General features: G+C 33.1%; 1 pseudogene; it reads left to right on the plus strand.

Moving 5' to 3' along the window:
- Positions 1-662: 662 nt before the first annotated feature.
- LOC128162628 (uncharacterized) lies at positions 663-10,554 on the plus strand (annotated as a pseudogene).
- Positions 10,555-10,791: the final 237 nt, after the last annotated feature.

Here is a 10,791-nt window from a genome sequence, read left to right on the forward strand (position 1 = left end):
TCTCTCTCTCTCTCTCTCTCTCTCTCTCTCTCTCTCTCTCTCTCTCTCTCTCTCTAATATCTGTGTTTTATATAAGTACAATAGTTTGGACTAATAAAAAATAAAAGATTCATGTATTTTTTCTATTATTGCCTGAACACTTATACCTTAGATTTTCAAACCCGACATAATGCAGTTAAAAGATGAACCCTTGACACTTTGATGATCATAAAGCGCAACAGCAAACTTGTACATTAAGTCATTAAATTTGAACGTGATAGTGAACAGAACATGCACCTATAAATATGTTTAATCATGTTTTAAATATGAAACGTTTTTCAAAAAAAAAAATTCAGCTTCTTAATCACTTTTTAAAAACTTATTGATTTTTAGACGGTGGCATATATGCCACCGTATTATATCGTCGCTCGAGTAGCTCATTTGTATGCATGATGGCACCCCTAGCGGCAGAAATGTGCGGAGGTGATAATCAAGTTTACGCAGAAGTTGATATATCAAAATGGTAGAGATATAATACTATACAACTTTCATAACCTGAAAGTAAACAAAATTTCTAAGTTATTTGATAAATGGTAAAGGTTTGCACAAAAAGACTTGAAAGTAAATGCTTATGAATATTCATGAAGTTAACGATGCTAAGCCATTCGGATCATGCTCGCCCTTTTCCGTAACCGTTATTTGCGGTGACGGAAATGGCCGAGTAGTTACGATTGGATGCTAAGCGAGTCGGGTTAGGTATTCAACCAGAGCTGTATTACATCCTTATAAATATTGCGCGTAGAAAAGTAGTTCAAAGTATATCGTAGTGTTTTTGTTGAATTTACATGTCTATATTTGTTTTCAGATATCTCAAACAGTTATTGCTATAAATATTGATAAGCAGGTATAAAATATCTTTGCATCTTACATTTCTTAATAAATGAAAATAATGCGTAAGAATATATCCTGACATTCGACATTTTCACAAAGAAGAAGACAGCCCAGAGGTCAGAAAACGACAACATAAACAAAGCCACGTGGAGAAAGAGAAGCGAATCAGAGGTGAATAATTTGTTTTCTTTTGAATATATATATAGGTATCTATTGTTTATTATCCTCGTCTGATAGTCATGTAGAGTAGGATTCAGACTACTGATGTTTTTTTTACTATCAATCGGCCATATTGGATTTTTTTCTCTGAATAGATTTCTTGTCTATTTTGATAAAGCCTAGTATATGTAAAGAGATCGACGTGTGGACAGACCAGCTATTATAAAAGATTCGATTTGTTTATTCATGATTTTATATTTTCGTTGTTGTTGATCGTCATTAATTGATCATCATCTAGGGCGTACAAGCTTACCCACGCTATCTGTCGACCATATTGGTATCGGGTTCGTTCGCCATAGTATAATCTGTAATTTGGTTTGGAAACTTCATTAACTTTTCATTTGATATTACGTGTATATCATTAATTTCAAATAAATAAATCATAAAAATTTATTGAAAAAAATTATTGGTGCTAAAATGTTTTGTAATTGATTATTAAAATTAAGACTATCTTGATTCTTGATAAGAAAATCAGAACTTTTTCAGTTTTTGAACAATTGTTCAATATATATATATGTTGGTAAACTTGAGATTTTGAGAACAATATGAGAACTTATTGAGAAAATTGACATCAACTTATCAATTTGAAAACAAAATGAGAAACTTTCATTGAGACAAATTTGAGAACAAAATGGGAAACTTCATAGAGAAAAATGAGATCATTTTGAGACTTCCTTTGAGCACTAACTGGCACTAACTTCAGAATATAAGTACAGAATGAGAAACTTGCTGACATTATCATAATTTGAGAACAATATGAGCAACTTACTTCAAGCAAAATGTGAATTGGAACGAATATGAATGAAGATTTATGAGCATATAAAGAACTGAATACATATATTGATTGAAATTAGAACTTCAGAAGGTTATCATTTGAACAAAAACAAGATTTTTGTGTACAGACAGTACATATACAATAGCATTTGGATTTGATAAAGTTGTGTGAGAGTTAGATTGAGAATCCAAGTAGAAGAGGCACTACTTTATGTATTTCATGCATAACACATCTCTAGTGCGACAATTTGACAATCAAAATTAATTAATACATGTATGCACTTTCATTGTATTGAACGTAAAATACTAACTGAAAGAAGCTGTTTTAATTGATACTCGTAGACTTCAAAAGTTTAGTTGATTTAGAATTTCAAAGAAGAAATACATATATTATGAGCTACAATGAGTGTCCAAAAAAATATGTTTAATTAATTATAGTTTCAAGCCAGAGTATTTAGATAACTTGATATTTCAGTTCTTAAAATATGGCCGAACAACAAAATTTAAGTGTGGAAAGACAACAACTAACTGTACAAGCAGATCATTCTCAAAGTGCGGAAATCTTCCCAATCAGTTCAAGGGGAAAACAATGTGTGACAAACAGTTTTATGTTTCTATTATTTTGTCATTTTTACGAAAACGCATCTTTCACAAAACATGATCTACATTCAGTTTTGGAGACTGGAGATGTTTTGTATCATTTAATCATTAAATCAAACTCATTTTTATTAGCTTCTGAACTACCAAATCACATTGAATTTAGAAATAACTATATTTCATCATTTGTCAGACAGACTTATTTTGGCAACATGGCACAAACTGTGGGAGAAGAGGTTGGTTTTTCATTAGAAAACAGTTTGAATATGTCATTTGCAAAATATGATGCTTGTATTCTGATTTTTCATTCAGCAGCAATAGCTTTGAAACAAAGAGGTGACAGATTTTTTGTGTTTGATGCTCATAATAGAGGAAATGATGGGCTTTGCGACCCTGATGGAAAGTGTACTATGACAATACACAACTGTTTTCAAGCTCTTTGCAATTTTGTACGACATCTGTGTATGTCTTTGTCTTGCATTAGTTTGGATAATGTGCAGTATGAAATCAGTGCCTTCTGTTTTAAGACTCTTTCCAACAAACCAAGAAAACCTGTAACACGCATTTGCAGTGAAAGTGACTTGTCATTAGGAGAAAATAGAACACAGTCGAGGAAACGATGTTGGTCAGAACATAATGAGAATAGAAATCCTAAATGTCAAGATCAATCATTAAGAAAAAAAGGGAAAACTGAAAAAATGGATAATGACGTTTGGAATAAGAGAGGAACCCAAAATGTTGTTATTGAAAATTATGTTGATAGTTTAAATTTACCAGAAGTTGAGGAAATAAGTAGCAATTCAGATTGCCAGATTGAAAATGATGTTTCAAGTTGTTCTAATGTGACCCCTTTAAGGGAAGGACTTGAACAAACTGAGGAAATTGCAGTAATGAAGTTTAAACAATTAGTAAAGGAAGGTCCATTATTTGTTTGCTCTTGCTGTACACAAACTTGGTTTAGGGATGGTGTTTCTAAGGCTCAGTTTCTGTATACATTAGATATAGCACACAAATGTTTGCAAGGTATCAAAAGTGCAAAAGATACAGAATGGATTTGTCATACTTGTAAGAAGTACTTGAAACTTGGTAAAATACCAGCTTTAGCAGTTGTGAATGGATTAGAATTTCCCCCCGAAACCTCCCGAATTAAATATTACTGAAATGGAAGAGCGTCTCATTAGTCCAAGAATTCCATTTATGCAGTTGATGGAAAAACCAAGAGGAGGACAAAAGAGTTTACGTGGGAATGTTGTTAATGTTCCTTCAGATGTCAACACTACTGTCAAATCTTTACCACGGACGTTAGCTGAAACTGAAACAATTCAAGTGAAATTAAAAAGAAAGTTGAGTTATAAGCACCATGTTTTGTATGAGGCTATACGACCAAACAAATGTATGAATGCACTCAAGTGGCTTTTAGAAAACAGTGAATTGTTTCGAAATGAAGGGATATCAATAAGAGAAAACTGGGACATTTTACAAGAACAGAGAGAGTTTTATGCTACTGAGCAAAAATCAGGTGAAAATGCTACGAGTTGTGAGAACACATCTTATACAAATGAATTGGAAAATGAGACCAGTTCTTTGCAAGATGAAGATGATGTTGATGAATGGACAGAAGATCCAAATTTTGAAAGTAGACTTACTGGAAATACAGACACGTTGCTGCATCCTGCAGATGTAAGATCATTAAATAAGACAATGTCATTTGCACCAGGTGAAAACCAAACACCTCTTGGGTTGTATCAAGATCCAGATGCAGAATATTTAGCATTTCCAACTATATACTGTGGTCAGAGAAGAATGTCTAACAAAAATCGTACGGTGCCAGTAACTTACAGTTCAATTTGCAAATGGGAGTTAAGATCCCAAGATCGCCGAGCAGCATGTTCAATGCCAAACCTTTTTTTCAAGTTAAAAAAATTACAGATAAAGCAAATTCAGGACAAAGTGACACTTGCAATGCGAAAGTGCAAAAGCGAAGGCAAAAAAATAACAGCTGGTCATGTTTTGAATCCTACTTCGTTTGATAACATTGTTAAATTAAATGAAGGGTATAGAGTCTTGAGAACATTAAGAGGATCACCAGCATATTGGGAAAGTGCAAAAAGAGATGTTTTTGCAATGATAAGACAGCTTGGTATTCCAACATGGTTTTGTTCTTTCTCAGCTGCAGAAACAAAATGGAAAAATTTGATTCAGATATTGAGCAAAAGTTTGAACAATGCAGAACTAACTGAGTCAGATGTTGATGAATTGACTTGGATCGAGAAATGTGAACTCATTAAAAGAGATCCAGTAACTTGTTCGAGATATTTTAGCCATAGGTTTCAGATATTTATGTCCAAAATTTTGAAAGGTGACTGCAGTCCTTTAGGGAAAATTGTTGACCATTTCTTTCGTGTTGAGTTTCAGCAAAGGGGATCTCCACACATCCATTTGCTTCTTTGGATAGAAAATGCACCTGTGTATGGAAAGTCAACTAATGAAGAGATTCAAAACTTTATTGATGAGCATTCCACTTGTTTCAAAAATGAAAATATTGCGGAACTTGTCAATTATCAAACACACAGGCATGCTAGAACATGCAAGAAAGCAGGAAAGAATATTTGTCGTTTTAATTTTCCTTTGCCTCCAATGCCAGAAACCATCATTTTAGAACCATTGGAGGAGGACAAATTTGAACAGAATGCAGATGTACAGCAAAATTACAGGAAAATATGTGAACTGCTCAATGATTCTAAATTGTGCAATGAAATGAGTTTTGATGAATTTTTGACAATGATAAATTTGACAAAGGAAGATTACATTTTGGCAATACGGTCTTCTTTAAAGTCTCCGAAGGTATTTTTGCGTCGCAGCATTGCAGAAATAAGAATAAACCCATACAATCAGATATTGTTGAGGTCATGGGAAGCTAACATAGATGTGCAGTTCATTCTTGATGCATATGCTTGTGCAGCATATATTGTGTCGTATATTTCAAAGTCCCAGAGAGGAATGTCTAATTTACTTCATGATGCTTGTGAAGAGGCAAGGAAGGGAAATTTATCTTTAAAGCAGCAAATAAGACAAATTGGAAACAAATTCCTCACACATGTAGAAATATGTGCTCAAGAGGCAGCATATTTGCTTTTGCAAATGCCATTACGATCAAGTAGTAGAAATGTTGTGTTTATAAATACATGTGATCCAGAAAATCGCACATTTTTATTGAAGTCTCTTGAAGTTCTTCAAGATATGCCAGAAAATTCAACAAATATTGAGTCAGACAACTGGATAAAACGTTATAAAAGAAGGCCAGGTGTTCTGCAGAACTATTGCTTAGCTGATTTTGTGTCAAAATTTGATGTTGTGCCACCTCTTAAAGACAAAAAACAGAACAATATTGAAGAGTTGTTACCAGAGGATGAATATGAGGAAATGAATGAAGACAATAGTGATGTGTCAATTAGTGATGAAGACAATTCAAATAGTCAAAAAGAATACCATATGAAAGATGGTTCTATTTTGAAACTAAGGAAAACTCAAAAAGTCATCAGATATGTTCGATACAACAAGGAACAAGATTCAGAAAACTATTTCCGAGAACAACTCATGTTGTTTTATCCATGGAGAAATGAAGAAAATGATCTAATTGGAAATCATACCTCTTTTGAATCACATTTTAATCAGCAACAGGAAAAAATAAAGAAAAACAAATTGCCTTATGAAGCAGACAGGGGTATAGTTGACGTTGTTGAAAACAATATGAATGATTTATTGAGTAATGTTGATCATATTGTTGCTGCAGAAGTACAACATAATGAAGAAATTGACTTTCAAGAAGATGAAAACTTGTGCTTAGATCATGGTTGTTTTAACCCAAAATTTGCACAGATGGAGTATGACTTAGGTTTTGATTTAGGCATAGCCAGAAAACAAGTGGAGACTGATGATATATCAGTAAACATGCTGAGTGATAAGGAATATAAACTCCTTGCAAGAAGTTTAAATCAAAATCAGAAAATATTTTTTTACCACATACTTCATAAGATTAAAACAAATGATCTACCAATTCATTGCTTCTTAACAGGTGGTGCTGGTGTGGGAAAAAGTTTGTTAACAACCTGCCTATTTCAGGCAATTGTTCGTTATTATGCCAAACGTGTAGCAGAGAAATGTGATGAGGTTAAGGCGGTGTTATGTGCACCAACAGGTAAAGCTGCATACAACATAGGAGGGCAAACTATACATTCTCTTTTCTGCATTCCAGCAAAGCAAAATTTGAAGTACAAACCTCTTGATGTACAGCAACTTGACAATATGAGAGTAAAGTTTCGCAGCTTGAAAATTGTCTTTATTGATGAAGTTTCGATGGTAGGAAATAAAATGTTCAATTACATTAATTTAAGGCTGCAAGAGATTTTTGCAAAAGGTGTTCCATTTGGAGGTATTAGCATCATAGCTATTGGTGATTTATTCCAGCTTAAACCTGTATTTGATGGCTGGATATTTGAAAATCTCACTGAAGGTTATGGACCATTAGCAACAAATTTATGGACTGATTTGTTTCGAGTCTTTGAATTAACAGAAATTATGAGGCAAAAAGAAGATAAAAACTTTGCTGAATTACTAAATAGACTAAGAGAAGGAAAGCACAATGACAATGATATAAACGTGCTGAGAACGAGAATCTGCACAGAAGAAATCCAAAATTTAAATTCAATTCCACACTTGTTTACAACCAATGTCAAGGTGAATTTTCATAATAGTCAAGCATATGAAAAAGCAGATTCAAATGACAAATGTATTGTGACGGCACTTGATGCTGTTACTGGAGATGTGTCCTCTGAAATAAAAAATGCAATACTCCTTCAAGTATCTGATGATCCATCTAAAACCATGGGACTATGTAAAAAATTGCAATTGGTGACCGATTTACCTGCTGAGGTTTGCATCAATATCAATGTCCAAGATGGGTTAACAAATGGAAGTCCATGCATAGTGAAGAAATTAGATTACAGAGTAATAGGTTCAAACAGGTGCAGTATTGTATGGGTATTATTTGATGACCCAGTAATAGGATTTTCTGCACGACAAAAATACTGTAATCTGTATTCTGAAGATATCTCTAAACATTGGACACCCATTCTTGAAGTGACTAAAAAGTTCACAGTCGGGAGACACAAATCCTGTCATGTCACAAGAAGACAGTTTCCACTGCGACTAGCATGTGCAAAAACAATACATAAAGCACAGGGTTCTACATTAAATAATGTTGTGCTAGATTTAGGAAAAAGGAAATTAGATCACATTCATTATGTCGGTCTAAGTAGAGTTCGAAAACTGCAAGATTTGCACATTTTGTCTCTAAATGAAGAAAAAAATAGGAGTTTCAGGAAATGTTTGTGAAATGGAGCGTATGAGAAATCATGCAGCATTGTGGACCTGCCTGCCTATTCTTGAAAACATAACCTCAGATTTGAAAATTATATATCACAACAGCAGGTCGTTGCATTTGCACATAAGTGACTTATTGTCGGAAAAAAACATTCTGTCAGGCGATATTGTAGCTGTTACAGAAAGCAGATTAAAAGCAAGTGACAACAGTGAAAATTATTTGTTACCAGGTTTTCATATTTATCGTTTTGATGAAGAAGAATCCTCTCATACAATGCGGCAATTTTATGGTTCAGTTATTTACTCCAAATATCCACTGATCAACGTGTCAAAAGCAGTTTTAAATGGCATTCAAACAGTAAAGGCAACACTTATGAAAAACAGTGACCTTGTTCAAATTATTTTCATATATTGTCCTCCAAAGTTTGCCACCATCACCAATATTTGTTGTTTTCTGGTTTCAGTCTTGAACTTATTAGATACTAGTCAACCTTTTCTTATTATGGGTGATACAAACATAGATTATATTACCCAAAGAGATCTCTCTTCAAATTTGAAACATTTAAATATCAGACAAATAATGCATAGTTCTACAACTGACTATGGAAGTTGTTTAGATCATGTATATACCAACTTAAATAGTTCTGCTGAAATTTCATGTGCTACTCTGGAATCATATTATTCAGACCATAAACCCATTGTTGTGTATTTGCCATTTTAAAAACTTATTATATTACGCGTTACTGCATTTCAGCTAAAAAAAACACATAATAATTAAAACAATCTCACCTCTTACAAATATGCATAATGAGTTCAAAATATGAAACAATAATAATCAATTGTCTGCAATATTAAAATACTCAACATTGTAAATCTATTACCATCGTACAAGACCATTATATTAAGTATCTATAGACATTCTTCAAGACTCTTAATTTATTTCTGTATTTCAGATGCTGCACAAAACTTTGGCAGAGTTGCAAAAAATGAAGTCAGGAGATTCCCTTCCATATCCCAATGCTTTGGTTAAAGCAACAGCCATCAAACCTGGCCACCTTTACCAATGCAAATGGAGAAAAGGGTTCTATTTTGAACTTTAGTGTTGCTAATGGAACTGAGGCCATGCTTGTCACTCTTAGTGATGAAGCAAAAATGCCAACTATCAAAGACGGAAGGACCCTACAAATGAGAAATTTCATTGTGTAAGGAAGTTGACTTGTACTGTCCAAACAATCAAAAATTATGGCAGGACCAGCTGTATACAAGTGCCAGAATCTTTAAAGGAAAAAGCAGTTACCATAATCATGCCACCATCACCTACAAAAACCTTGAAGGATGCAATGTCATCGCCTGTTAGAGAAATCCTGACTGTTCAAGGGCAAATTATTCGTGTACGTAACTCAACTTGATATTAAAGTTAAAAATCATCTAAAATTATAATTCATAATCAAATGAAATTAAAAACAATTGTACTTGTATTGAATTATACCCCTATAGTTTACTTTTCAATTGATTTTCTTTGCAGGATGAAGCAATCAAAACAGTGAAAGTTGCCCAGAAGGACACTAAGATTAGAGCATTGACCTTAGAAGAGAATGGACAGACAATGAAACTAACTCTTTGGAGAGAGCTGAGTGAACAAGAGTTGAAGATAGGGCAATACATTGAAGTTACTCATTGTCTTGTATCTGAATGGCTCAGAAAGAAGAGTCTTAACTCCACAAGAAACACCACCATCAAGGTAACAATAGCTTGATACATTCAACTGCATTTACATGTATTGAAAATCCAAGCATAGTACTAGTTTATTGTAAATTTACACAAGATTGGAAAAAAAATAATGTACTTTAATCATGCCAAAAAATATCAGCTATGCATATTATGTATAATAACGAATGAATACTTCATTGTTTCAGGCTGTACAACCTAAAGATATGGTTGTAACTGGAAATGTCGAAGCTCTGTCAATGACGGACACCCACTGTGAAATGTGTGTCAAGGAAGATGACATATATAAAGACTTTATTGTGGATCTGGACATGGTTCGTGCCCAAGTTCAAAGATATTTGGAAGAAGCCGGAACATTCAACTTACAACAGCTAGAAAATATGATTGTTGACAAACTTCTCTTCCCTGTGAAGCTTGTCATCAACGGCACAACAGTCATTTCCTTTGAATTGTTATAAACACTTGCCAACATTCCTACATTTGAACCATATCAAAATAAATACTTTTTGTAAGAACTGTTAAATTACTATAAAAAAAGTCAGTATGATTATTGATTAGCTATCATGACATCTCTTCAAATTGACATTTGCAAACAGGCTTATTAAATTTGTAATATTTCACTTACCTTATTTTTACCTTTTCTGAAACACCATAACTGTATATAGATCTAGTTTAATTTCTGGTTGTAAATATTTAATGAGCAAATGCAAACAGCAACTGTTTACAGAAATACCGGTACATGCTTTTCTAACTTTGCATGCACACAGTGGTTATACAAGTTAATTAATTTTGTTAACTTTGATAGTTAGTCTACTGTTATTGTTTTTGTTTCAAAAAACCATATGACCCTTTCATCCAATCTTCATTTGGGATATACAGATTGATTTCTGTTAATTATGTTGGTTTTTACTTTACTTTTCTCATTTTAGTAATATTCTTACTTGATGCATATTGTTAGTTTTAGTTGTATTTTTGTTGTTTTCATCTTCATTACTAACTCAATTGTTCAGTCTATAAGAGACATTCACATATGGTTATTTCTTTGACATAGATATATGGTGTGTTTATATATACAACATGTTTGTTTATACTTTTTTGTTTCTGATACTACCCTTACTTGATGCATATTCTAGTAGTTTAGTTATAGTTTACATACACAGCACAAAATCTAAGCAATAATTATCTTGCTGAAAGTGAAATGTATTGCAACTTGATCACGAA

Source organism: Crassostrea angulata, chromosome 9 (assembly GCF_025612915.1).
Source record: "Crassostrea angulata isolate pt1a10 chromosome 9, ASM2561291v2, whole genome shotgun sequence".
Lineage (NCBI taxonomy): Eukaryota > Metazoa > Mollusca > Bivalvia > Ostreida > Ostreidae > Magallana > Magallana angulata.